At 39.2% G+C, this 13,631-nt stretch overlaps 1 protein-coding gene across 1 annotated transcript in view; it reads right to left on the bottom strand.

Annotated features, from left to right (window-relative positions):
* Nucleotides 1-13,631, bottom strand: part of Frmpd4 (FERM and PDZ domain containing 4) — a 931,047-nt gene that overhangs the window by 818,322 nt on the left and 99,094 nt on the right. The gene's annotated exons all lie outside the window — the stretch shown is intronic.

Raw genomic sequence — 13,631 nt, 5'->3', positions numbered from 1 at the left:
AGCTCTTTCAAGGAGACAGAACACCAGAAAGTTCACAGGCTAGCTAGCTTGGTTCATCCACCAGTAAACAAGAGATCCTGTTTCTAACAAAGTGGAAGGTAGGACTAACACCTGAGGTTGTACTTTAATCTCCACGTGTGCCATAGCAGCATGTGCTTGTAGGGGTGTGGAGATCAATTCAGCCAATAAAGGCAACTCTTCACTAGCCATGCCTTCAAATGAGAATACATCCAGCCAGTACTTTCACTGCAACTTGCTAAGGTGGCATGGAGGATATAACACCTTCATGCTCAGACTATTGGCCCATAGAAACCGAAGTGACAAATTGTCTTAGTAACGGTTTTTATTGTTGTGCAGAGACACCATGACCATGACAACTCTTATAAAGAAAACATTTCATTTGGGTGGATCACTTATAGTTGCATAGGTTCAGTCCATTATCATAATGGCAGGTAGCATGGTAGCAGGCAGGCAGATGTGGTGCTGGAGCTGAGAGTCCTTACATCTTGATAGGCAGGCAACAGGACGTCAATTGACTGTCACACTGAGTGAAGTTTGAGAAAAAGACCTCAAAGCCCACCCCCACAATGACACACATCCTCCAACAAGGCCACATCCACTCCAACAAAGCCACACCCCCTGATGGTGCCACTCCCTATAAGCTTATTGGGGGCCAAATACATTCAAACTATTATACAAATGTATCTTGTTTTAAGCTACTCAGTTGCAAGTTATTACTTGGTGCGAGGAAATTATTATAGACACCTAGAACACCATTAAATAGGATAGCCAAGTTCAGTGGGCCAAGATTTAAAAATCAAAATTTAAGTTTCCTAAATATGTGCCTGCAGAAAATGAGCCTAGTATTTTCTCTTTTTTTTTACATTTATTTATTTATTTTGGATGGGTGGGTGGGTGCATATGTCACCATGCATGTGTGGAGGCCAGATAACTTGCAATAGTTGGCTCTCTTTATCCACCTTGTATATTCTGGGGATTGAACTCAGGTCATCAAGCTTGGCAGCAAGTGCCCTTACCCACTGAGCCATCTCACTAGTTTCAGGGTTTCTGGTGTGGCACAAATGTTTAATCAGTTTGGGGAGGCTCTATATTTTAACCATATTCCCTTATATTTTTAAAACTTTTCATTAATTTGAGGTGAGATTTATATAAATTAACCATTTTAAAGTAAGCAATTCAGTATGATTAGTACATTCACACTATTGCATAGCCAGAACCTTTATCTAGTTCCAAAATATTTTCGTCATTCCCAAAAGGAATCTGTACCCATAGAACAGTCAATTCCCATTCCCTGCTCCAAGAAATCATGAAAATTATTAATCTACTCTGTCCCTATGGATCTACCTATTTTTGCTATTTCACAGAAATTAAATCATGCAGTGTGATCTGTGTCTGGCTTCTTTTACTTACTAATGTTTTAATGGTTTATTCATTGTGTTGAGATGCTATGGTCTTCGGTGGCTGAGTAATATTCACTTTTTTGGAAATCACCAGTATTTAGTAAATACCAACATTTACTTATCTAGTCATCCACTGATCGATCCATCCACTGTCCATCCTGATGGACATTTGGGATACTTCTGCTTTTTGGCTATTGTATATAATATACTGTTACTTTGAATATATTTGCACATGTACTTATTTGAATATGTTTCCAACCTAGGGGAATACACACTTAGGAATAACATTATTGCATATTTTGATATTCTGCATTTTTAAAGACCCCTTGCATTCTTTTCTACGGTGGCTATACCAATCATATTCCCACCATCAATGGACAATATTTTATTTTCTCTATATATTCACCAAATTTATCATTTGTTTTCATAGTTTTGACAGTAGTCATACCAGTATGAATAGGTGTCTCAATTATTTTCTTTTTAAAGTATGTATGTGTTTGTGTGTATGCAGGTGGTGAATGTGTAGTGTTGGCATGTATATGTGAGAGAATACCCTTATAGAAGCCAGAGGAGGATGTTGGTTGGGTATTTTGCTTTATAGTTTTGCTTATTCACTTGAGGCAGGGTCTCTCACTGAACTTGAAGCTTGGCTGGCAGCTGGCAAGCCCCAATAATCCTCCTGTCTCTACTCCTTCCCTCCATAGCTCTGAAGTTATAGGCACACATAATTAATATTTAGTGTGTTTTCATGGGTATGTTGGCTATTTGTATGTCTTTGGGAAGCTGTACATTTTCATTGTTGAGTTGTAAGAGTTCTTTTTAAATTATATTTTGTATTATAAAATTACTGGACCATTATCAGATATATGATTTATAAATGTCTTATTAGGTAGACTGTGTTTTACTTTCATGATAACAATCTATAATACAGAATATTTTAATTGTGATTAAGCCTAATTTACATATTCTTTCTCCTTATGCATGTGATTTTGGTTTCATATCTAAGAATCCCTTGGCAAGTCCAAGGTCATGAGGATTAATGTTTGTTGATTTAGCGCCTTTATGGCTTTTGCTCTGATGCCTATGTGATTAATTAAATGTGAGTTAAGGTTTGTCAGTGGTGTTTAGCAAGACTTTAAGAAACTTGTAGTAGTAACTGAGATATCACCAGCTTATTTTAAGATTTGTAACCACTAATTTTCCCCTGGATTGACCATTTCCACAGAGACTTGGGGAACAATAGATATGTGGAATAAACTTAAACTTAAAAATTCACAGGCCAGTGTATTTATGTCTGTGTATAGCATGAGTGTGGGTAGTTTATGCATCTATTCAGATGCCATGCCCACACAAAAATGGGAAGCCAGGGAGGATGTTGGGAATCCACTTCCATTGTTCTCCACCTTAGCCCCTTGAGACAAGCCTCTCACTGCACCTGGGAGCAAGCAGGTTTTTTTTTTTTCTCCTGGGCTGGTGGCCAGCAAGTCTCAGTGATTCTCTTATCTCTCCACACGTATCCGCAGTGCTGGAATAGCAAGCATTCATGACCATGCCCAGCTTTTTTGTTGACTCGAGGGACCCAATCTTCTGGCCTTATGCTTGCACATCAGGCACTTTTACCCAGTGAGCAATCTCTGTAGCCCTGGTTATGTGCAAACATAATCCTTAATGATTTTTTCCCATAAACTGTATTTTACTGAATTCCTATCTTATGGTTTCATCACTGACATTCCAATGTTTAGTAGTCTCTTACTTTACAAACTTTAAAGTAAATCCAAATCAATGAAAAGCCAAGGGACTGACCAGCAGAATTGTTCTTATCACAGTTCCAAGAAACAGAAGATCAATCTTGTGGCTGCAGGAAGCCAGTGTTACAGACAGGAAGGGACAGGGCTTCATCAACGTTTTGCCCATGATACTACTTACAAAACATTATTCGGCAAACATGACAGGAACTGGTTAGATGTTTAGAAGAAAACAACAAAACAACCAAATCAATGGCTTACAATCTCCCAGCTACCTGAGTTCAAAGTAAATTTCTCTTTAATCGAGTCTAGAACACGGGTAATAAAGATTCTGTCATGCCAAGAAAAGTATTCCAACATTTATGATTTGTCCCAAGCATTTTCCTGGGAGTAGCAGTGGAAAAGTTAGAGGTGGCCCTGTCCTCACCTAGCTAACAAGGCAGAGTAGGAAGGGAAGAAACCAAAGGATTCAGCTTTATGCTCAGGAGTCTTTGCTGAAAACAAAGGATTCAGAAATCCCACCAAAGTACAGTAAAAAGAAGGACAGCAGCCCTTCCAAGATAAATAATGAAACAGAGTATACAGGCCATTCTTTCCCTAAGTGCCCATACCACTCCTTGTGCATATCAGGCTACCTACCTCAACCTATAGATGATGACACCTTTTGGGTTTGAATGATTCTTTCACAGGGGTTGCCTAGGACCATCCAAAAACACAGATATTTACATTATGATTCATAACAGTAGCAAAATTACAGTTACGAAGTAACAATGAAAATAATTTTATGGTTGGGGGTCACCACAATATGAGGAACTGTGTTAAAGGGCCGCAGCATTAGGAAGGTTGAGAACCACTGCTGTATATGAATTAAGATAGCTCGGTTTGCATAGTGTTTGCTGCACAATCATGAGGAACTGAGTTTGATCCCCAGCACTCACAGAAAAAGCAGAGTATGGTGGAGCAGGTTTGTATTTCAAGAGCCAGGGAAGTAGAGACAGGCAGGTCCCTCTGGCTAGCTGACCAGCTAGTCAATCTATGTGATGAGCCTGAGGTCAGTGAAAGAGACTGTCTCAAGTGGGTGGATAGTGCAAGGAACTGATACCTGGTGTTTTCCTCCAACCTCTGTATGTGCAAAAACACACCTGCACGAATACACACACACACACACACACACACACACACACACACACACACACACACACACACAAACAGAGTCCCACCACAAATAAGAAGTCATCAAATACTTGTTAACTTTAGTGTTAGGAAAAATAAATTCCCCTAAGTATGTTCAATACAGTTGGAAAATATGGGCTTGCTGTTGTATTTCATGTTGCTAGTGTGAGGTGAAAAGCTTTAGGTTGGAAATTGAATTAAGGATGACCCTGGGTTGGAGGTGCTCCTAGGTGACTGACAAGAACAAACATGGATATTTTCTGCAGGACCTTCATCTCACCCAGACATCAAAGAATGAGCACAAATAAATTTCCAAAGTGCATGAGCTCTAGTGAAAACAATAAAATTGACAAAACATGACCCAGAATCAGCAGCAGGCTCAGGACCACAAATACATCAGATGTTAGAATTAGCAAACTCCAAATAAAAAAAAAATAACAGTTTTATTTCACACACACACACACACACACACACACACACACACACACACACACACACACACACACACACCAGGGTTTTATGTAGCCCAAACAAACTTCTAATTTACTAAGGATGGCCTTGAACTCCTGATTCTCCTGCCTTCACCTCTCAAGTCCTAGGATTACAGCTATAAACCACCCATGCCTATGTTTATATAGTGCTGGGGAAGGAATCCAGGGCCTTCTGAATGAATGAAAAATACCTACTACATAAAACAGCCAGTTTGGCATAGCTCAAGAACTATCTGGAGGACATTTGAGAAATTGTACAGAAAATAAGGAGTTGAAAAAGTCAAAGTGTCTGTAAGCATGATAGATAACATTAAGACATTTCATTCATCTACTTGGGTTAAATGGGAATCATCTGGAAGGAATGAGTGCAGATGACTATAGGGTTGGAATTTCATAGAACTGGTGAAAGACATCTCAGTCTGGGGACCAGTGAGATGTCTCAGCAAGTAACAGTGCTGGTCATCAAGCCTGATTACCTGAGATCAGGCCTCTGGTAGAAGGAGAAAACAGACTTTGACAAATTGTTCTCTGAGGTCTACCCATGTACCACAGGACACGAAGCCCCTTCCCACAAATAAATATGTACGTATATAAACAAAGTAAAAATGTAAAAAGAGATCTCAACCCTGCAGTGCAGTAATTTCAAAGAATTCCAAAGAGAATAAACAAACAGGAATTCATTACAATAAAATCATTGTGGAAATGTGTAACAGCAAGTAGAGAACATCTAAAAGAAAACAGAAAACATAGCTCATTTGCTAACAACTGCAGTTTGACTGATGGATGCCTCATTAACTACAACAGGATCCAAATGACACTAAGAAAGAAAAGTGTTTTCACTTTGAATTGTATACCTAGCAAAACTGCTTTTCAGCAATACAGTGAGATACATGGACATGCAGACAAACAAATAAAGAGGATATGTTCTCATCAAATACTCAATAAAAACACTCTAAAGCACAGATATTATGGGAAAAGGAAAGGATGGAAAGTCTAAACTACAGAAATAAGTAGTACTATATTTATGAAGAAATGTAATGAAACCTTGAATATATCTAAAAGTGACCTCTAATTTGGAGAGTTTAGAAGATAGATTGAAATACCAAACACTGTGACATAGAAGTTTGGAGGAATGATTAAAAAAAGATTTCTAAATTCCATTTTGCTTTTAGCACTTTGCCAAGACATTGGTTAACTTTGCAATGTTAACATAGTAAAGACCCTGTTTTTTTCTATAAAAGTTCTATAAGTTTCTATATACTTCTATAAGTTTCTATAAACATAGAACCCATAACTTAAAGTTTCATAGAGGGCAAAAATATTTAAAATTTAAAGAATAAAAAATATCACTGTAGGAGAAAAGAATGTGTGGCATGGGGGAGAAACACTCCAGAACGAATATATGCATTTAAAAAGTACCCAAAAAGATCAGTCATTCAAATTCAAACAAATGAAGGAAATATAGACTTGTGTGTTAAGAACCAAAATATGTCAGGAAGGATCCAAATCAAAAATCAATCTCATACATTGTTTAAAAGCACATCTAATGGGGTCGAACACGGCAGATGACACCTGACCACACACCAGTAAAATCTTCAGAGAATAAATAAATAGGGGTAGTTGAAGAACAGCCATTCCAGGATTGACCATGGAAAAATAGTTTCAGTAACAAAGAAGGGAAACTTGGAAAGCAGAGAGAGAGTCATTTCCAGAATGAGAGAGTCAGTTCCAGAGTGAAAGAGAGAGAGAGAGAGAGAGAGAGAGAGAGAGAGAGAGAGAGAGAGAGAGAGAGAATCAGAGTCAGTTCAGAGTGCCTAACCCTGATTGAGGAAAGTTGTACTCCCAGAGTACGTGCAACTGCAAAGGGTTAGCTCCAATGAGTAAAACAAAGAAGTAGAGGGGAAGGAAGGAGAAAGGAGAGAGGAAGAAGGGAAGTAAGGAGGGAGGGAGGGAAGGAGAGAAGGGAAGAGAAAGGAAGAAAGAACAAAAGTTGTATGATACATCTTATAACAGCAGAGGATTGAGGATGCATACTGGTAGTCCCAGCTACTAGGGAGGCAGTGACAAGAGGATATCTTGTGGCAGGAGTATGAAGTTAGTCTGAGCATCAAAAGATAGAATGCAAAATTGGCAAAATGTTAAGGAGATTACATTATAGTGAGAGCTATTCATTTCTTAATTATAGATCAAGCAGGCAAAGGAATCAGCATTATAAGTCATTTGAATACCATTATTAACAAGGCTATTTGAAAAGGAAATATTTAGGTAAATTCACTTAAGATTCTTAAAATAAAAAAGCTACAATAAAAATCAAACTATTTCAAATGGTATAAAAAATAGAAATCCTCCAAAATAAAATGTTTGAGATGAGTTTCAGTTGATACTGAAATGAGTGTGTTCATCTGTGAAATATTTCACCCAGTTATAAAGGTATGAGGTCTTCATCTTCTTATGTATATGCTTCAATAAAAAGAATAACAACATATTTAGCAAACATACAGACACACACATGATTTTTTAAGGAAGCAATAATGATTCTATGAAATAGAAAATAAAACAAAAATAAGATCAATAAAACTTTAAGTTAGTTCTTTGGATAGATTATAAAATTAAAAAAAATTAATAAAGAATCCTCATGTGTTGTTTGATATTTTGTTTGTGTTCTGACAAACAAAGCTTGCTTGGAATCAGAGGGCAGAGTTAGTCACTAGTGAACCATAGAGGCCTGGAGGTCTGTACAGAGAGGAACAGGAAGTGATAAGGTGGGGCGGAGACAGGATCTCAGCCCTTTTGGACTAGAGGAGCAGAAGAGGAAAGAAGCAACTGTGGCTGCTCTCCTGCTCCTCTAATCTTTCAGGTTTTATACCCCGATATCTGACTCCTGCTTTTGATTGATAAGATTAATTAGATTTATGCTTCACTCATGCTACATAAGATCTTTCAAAGAGGTAAGGTCTCCCTGCTTACTTCAGGTTGACCTTGAGCTGGCAACCCTCCTGGTTCAACCTGCAAACTGCTAGGAGTGTGCCACCGTGCTCTGAAAGATTTCACACATGAAATCTAAAACTGTAAAGGAATGCTTGTATTAAAATCATTAAGAATTTTAATTTGGCAATAATCATTGGAAGGAGAGTGAAAATGCAAACCATAAACCAGAAGTGGACATGTGCGACATTTAGAAGATACAAGTTTATTATCTATAAGAAGATCCTCAAAATCAGTAACACAATTAGCAACTACTTAGAAAAATAGAGCTGACATATGAAAAGGCATTTCTAAGAGAAGTAATTCCTACTGAAATATAAACACTAAGTATGATTACCCCAAAAGCAATCAATGGGGGTGGAGGATGCAAACCATCATGAAATAGCATTTGTGTTCCCAGACTGGCAGAAAGAGAGAGAGAAAGAGAAGGAAAAGTTGAGATGATGACAAGTATCAATGAAATATGTATGGAATTTAACTAAGGCCATTACAAAAGAGGAAGATTTCCGGAAACAGTTGCTACTTTGTAATACAATCTGGCCTTAGGTTGTGTATGTGCCCAACTCCTTTTGTATAAACTAGAACAGTTTGCAACTGTACTCTAGGAGATGAGCAGAAGGGCTCAGAGAAAGTAACTCATTAAAAGGGATACAAATGAGGAACAAATGCTTGTCGACTTGAGGCTGAAGAGAAGGCTCAGTGTCTGTTCCCAGTAGCCACATTAGATTGCTCACAGGTGCTGAGCAATCTAGGATCAAACATCCTCTGTGTCTCACACACATAGCACACACACAGTCACATGCACAAACACATATACATACACACACATAGATACACATGAATGCACATCAACTTTTTACAACTGTGTCAACTTTAGAATGGACAAATGATACCTATATTTTCACTGTTACATGGATTCTTTTGAACATTTGACTTCTTTCACCATAATTACTTTAAAAAAGACAATGATAAAAAGCTTAGTACTACAGATAATCACTGTTGGGCACTATTAAACAGGGACTGTGCTAGAGGACACTGTTACTGGGGACAGTGGTTGGAGAGTGAAAAATAGAATGTTCCATTTCTACATATAATGAGTTGTGAACACACTTAAAAAAAAAACAGTGACCCTAATGTGAATTAAGTTCTTAAAGATGTTCTTTTCTTCCATCCTCTAATTTCCTAATTGCTTCAAAATAAAATTTTGTATTTGTGGGGTGTGATTTATTCTCTACCAAGTGTCTACTCATTAAAATTCCATTTTCTTAGCAGCCCTGACTTATAGCGCTCATAATAAGCATTTCATTACTTTAGTGATTCAGTTTAGACTTCTCCTGCAGTAATTACCAGAAGGATTTCTTTTTCTTCCCCCTAAGTCAACGAGGAGCATATATTCTTTGAATTGGTTTCCAAATGTATATTGCTTTGTGTTTTTTTTTTTTTTTAAAAAAAAAAACAGGCCAACACACTAGCAGTTTCAGTTTTGCCAAAGCAGACATGCTGTGATATTCTTGGCTATGGTTCTCTTCTGAAAAGGAGTAGCCATTGCCTTCAGGCTCACAGAGGAAGACATCCACCTTGGGGCTTTTCAGGACACACAACCAGTGTGAAGCCTCAGTGACATCAGATCCTTTCAACTATGCATGGGAGCATTAGAGAATCAAAATGCATGCCCTGATGGATGTCATTCATACCAATGCTGAGTACATTCTGTTTCTAAGACCCAGAACCACGTTGGATTCATTCTAAACAGCAAAATAACAGAAATACAGACATTTTCTCCGAGTCTATTTGCAACAGCTTCAACTATCTTTCTTAATAAGAAGCAGCAAGCAATGTGCATGGACCCAAATGCCTTTGCAACAGTTTTTCATTGTACATGAGAAAAAACACCCCATTAGCACCATTTCCATGAAGCAAATTTCATACTTTTTGTTTTGTTTCTCACAAAAATAAAGCTTTTGTACAATAAATATTATCTTGTACAAGGGAAGATTAAAGTAAAACATCTAATGCAATTTTTTTTTCAAACAAAGGGCAAAAAGTGAAACTGATCACATACCTGGTCGTATCAAAGTCATGACAGGAAAGGATGAAGGATCAAATCTAATGAAGACCTCTGAATCACAGCCACTCTGAGCAAGGTTTGTCTCTTCAATTGACCAGTCATCAGGAATTTGTAAAGGCATTAATTCTCTGTAAAGCAATAATCTAAACCAGAGTGGGTTTGTTGGTTACAAAACTGTGTGATCTGTAAAATGGCATTATGACCGATCAACTAATGTGCTATTAAAGCTATAGCTTCCCATTCATTTGACAATTGGCACCATCATGTTCAACGGCCCAACCAGATGAATTGTCCCTGCAGGAAAATGGAGTCTTTCCATCCCATTTAAATAAAAATCAATCTATTGCCCAAAGCTCACAGGTTACCTGAAAATAGATGTGCAGTCAAGAATGCTGTATTTTAAAAGGGGTTTTTTTGAACAAAAGAAGTAGTGCCAGAACATCAAAGCTGCATGACTTTTTTTTTTTAGAAGAAAAGCTTTTAGTGAAAACACTTTTATCTATTGTACCATTCACTCTCAAAAGGACAGTGGAGCCTTCTCATTCTTTCATGAGAAATTTGTCTTTAACTTGTGTGTGTGTGTGTGTGTGTGTGTGTGTGTGTGTGTGTGTGTGAGAGAGAGAGAGAGAGAGAGAGAGAAACAGACAGACAGACAGACAGACAGACCAGTTAAGCTACAGATTATTCCAATACCTCTCTTTTTTGTTTTGTTTTTTTTTCATTCATTTTACACACCAAAGATCCCCCTCTTCCCTCCTCCCACCCCCAGCCTCCCCATCCTAACTCAGCCCCCACTCCCCTCCACAAGAAGGCAAGGCCTCTCATGGGGAGACACATCCAGTAGAGGCAAGTCCAAGCCCTTCCCCCTGCCTCAAGGCTGCACAAGATGTCCCAACATAAGTAGTGAGCCCCAAAATGCCTCTTATACCACAAAAATTCCAGGTGAGACAAATCCCCTTTGCCCACTCCACAGCAGAAAAGTACAGGAATAGCCAGACAGAAAAGGGGCTCTTCCAGGAATGTCAAGTTCAGGGAAGGATGGGGATATTATAAAACCCTCCCTGTCCCCAAACTGCTCTCCCCTAGACCTACCATTGCATCAAATAATCCTACTATAAGAGTCACAGCTTTGAACAGTGGTCTTTCTGGAGAGCCTGGTTAAAATGCTGATATCTTGTCTGGACCGGGCTGGCTACTAATTTGCCCCCACCCACTAACTTCAATAGCAATTGTCTTTATGTATAATTCACCAAATAAATAACAGCTCTTTGATTTCAGCTGAAATGTTTGCTGTCACTTTGCAGACAAAGATTTTCAGGGCCACAGTGAAAGAAGCTGTGCTTATTTGGTAGCATGGGATCTGCCCACTAACTTGGAAGTGGACAGGAAAAGAGCTATTCTAGAGTGTATGTTGTATGTTGAGCTTCTAGAGAGGGTTCTCTCCATTAACAATGTGCTTCACAAAGGAAGACATCTGTCCTCATTTGTTACCCACTAGAAATGGAATGTGGATCTTCATGCAATAAATGCAAAAGGAATAATGCAATTTCCACAATGAGGCCATCATACAGAAAGTGAGAGATCAGATAGCAAGCATGATTCATTTTTCTTCTCCTTTATTATTTAGTTGCATCTCGTCAAGTCCCTAATGTGTGTTTGGAGTTATTATGCTAAATGTTCCATGTGTTTTAAACCTTGCCAACAATCCTGGCAAGAAATTAGACCTTCTCAAATTGTCTGGAAATTGTGTGGGGAGTACAGGAACCCTGAATGAGTGAAGTCCTGAAAAAAATGTGTGCTATTAACATGGCCATGTTCATGTCAAGGACTCCAAAGCCTCAAACCCATGGGGAAATAGCAAAGCTTCTCCCTAGTCCATGTGTGGACATTAATAGTGCATGCAAGCCTCAAACCCATGGGGAAATAGCAAAGCTTCTCCCTAGTCCATGTGTGGACATTAATAGTGCATGCAGAAAATATCCACCATAGTTTTCTCCCCATCTCCATGTTTACAGCCTAAAGACTGCTCTCCAACAGAGACCACTTCTATCAAAATTAGCCAAACCTGCCTCCTGGTCCAGCTGTATACCATAAACCCTGCCTGCTTGTTTATCCCTGTGTAATAGCCCTGTTTCCCTGTTCAGCTGTATGCAATAACCCCGCTTCTCCATTCAACTCTATTTAATAAACATGCTGAGCTTCCACGATGCTGCGGTTTCTCCATCAGAGAGACCCATCTGCCTGACCCCAGCATTTCCGTGTTCATGAGTCTGTTTATTATTTCTTCATTTCCTCACCGCCCCCAGTCAACTCCAAGTCCTGAAGCTGTGCATCTGGTCCCCTGCCCAAACTATATCAGAGAAGCCAGGACACTTTTCCATTAACCCTTCTCACTCCAGCTTCTTTAAGCTGTCGTTTGAGTCAACAGCTTCTGGGTAGATAGGCACCTCTCCCAACGACCCACTCTCTAGATGCCAGCCTGGGAGTCATTTCATAATGGCTTCAGATTCCCAGTGAGCCACGTGGAAGACACCCGCCAAAAGCACCTCACTGAACGAGAAATGAGCCATTCTCCTCATTCTGGGGTTGATGCCCTTTGGTTTTTATCTCTGAAACTCTCAGGAACCTTCGGGTTCCTGATCACTGCTTTTGACTTTTACTACCTTTTTGAGAGCTTCTCTTTGCCTAGTCCTCAACCCAGTGTTAAGCAGTGTGCTGCACTCCAGCTCTGTAGCTCAAGCTTGACTTAAAGGTTTAGCTCTTCCTAGGAGCTGCTCTGCCAAGTCCTGAGCTTTGCCCTGTATCTGTCATCCCTGGCTTCCTTTCATCCCAGGGCCCAAGGGAGTCTTTGATCACTGGCAATGGCTGCAGAATCTAATCCTGGTTCTCCTCAAGATCGAGGAGAATTAATCAGCTGCCATCTATACAGCCGTTGAGCTTCTGTGGCAGAAGCTATCTTTTTCTACCTGTTCCTAAAGTTACAAGCATCCCTCATTGCTAATGGCTCTCTTTTTTCCTTCTGCTCTTAATAAATGGTTGCTTTGTCTCCCAGTGACAAAAGACAGAAAAAAAAAAAACAAATAATGAACACTTATCAGCATAAAATCAAAGCCCTGCTTTCAATCAAAAGATGAGCTTTACAGTCAACTCTCTACCTTTGTCCAAATGAGAGACAGGCTCCTTATACTTGTACAGCTTATTCAAAGGGCCTGTAAAAACCATATCCTGCTTCTATAGAAGAAAGAGAAGGCTGCTGAGATTTTGCATTCCCAGCAAGGTCCCAGGTGATGTTCAGCAACATCAGTGAGATCTACTCTATTAGTTATCTTTCTTTTGCTATAACAAAACAGCATGGTCAAGGCAACTTACAGAAAGAAGGGTATATTTAGGCTTGCAGTCTCAGAGGGATGAGTCCATCCATCACTGTCGTGATAGAGAGGCATGGTAGCATGTAGGCATTGTGGCTGGAGGAACAAGCTGATAGCTCACATCTCAATCTGCAAGCATGAGTTATCGAGAACATACTGGGAATGGTGTGAAGCTTTGAAACCTCCAAGCCCACTCCTAGTGACATACTTCCTGGAACAAGGCCACACGTCTTAAATCAAACCCAACAGCACCACCAACTGATGACCAAGTATTCAAACATTTGAGCCCATTAAAACCACCATATCAATGTAGGTTGTAGTGGCACAAGGCTGTTGGGGAATATTATTTTAAGCTGTGTTACTTTTGTTTATGTTGCAGT

Source organism: Peromyscus californicus, unplaced genomic scaffold, assembly GCF_007827085.1.
Source record: "Peromyscus californicus insignis strain IS unplaced genomic scaffold, ASM782708v3 Scaffold_10__1_contigs__length_136768540, whole genome shotgun sequence".
NCBI lineage: Eukaryota > Metazoa > Chordata > Mammalia > Rodentia > Cricetidae > Peromyscus > Peromyscus californicus.
The sequence above is the reverse complement of the archived record's forward strand: the minus strand, read 5'-3'. Positions and strand labels throughout refer to the sequence as shown.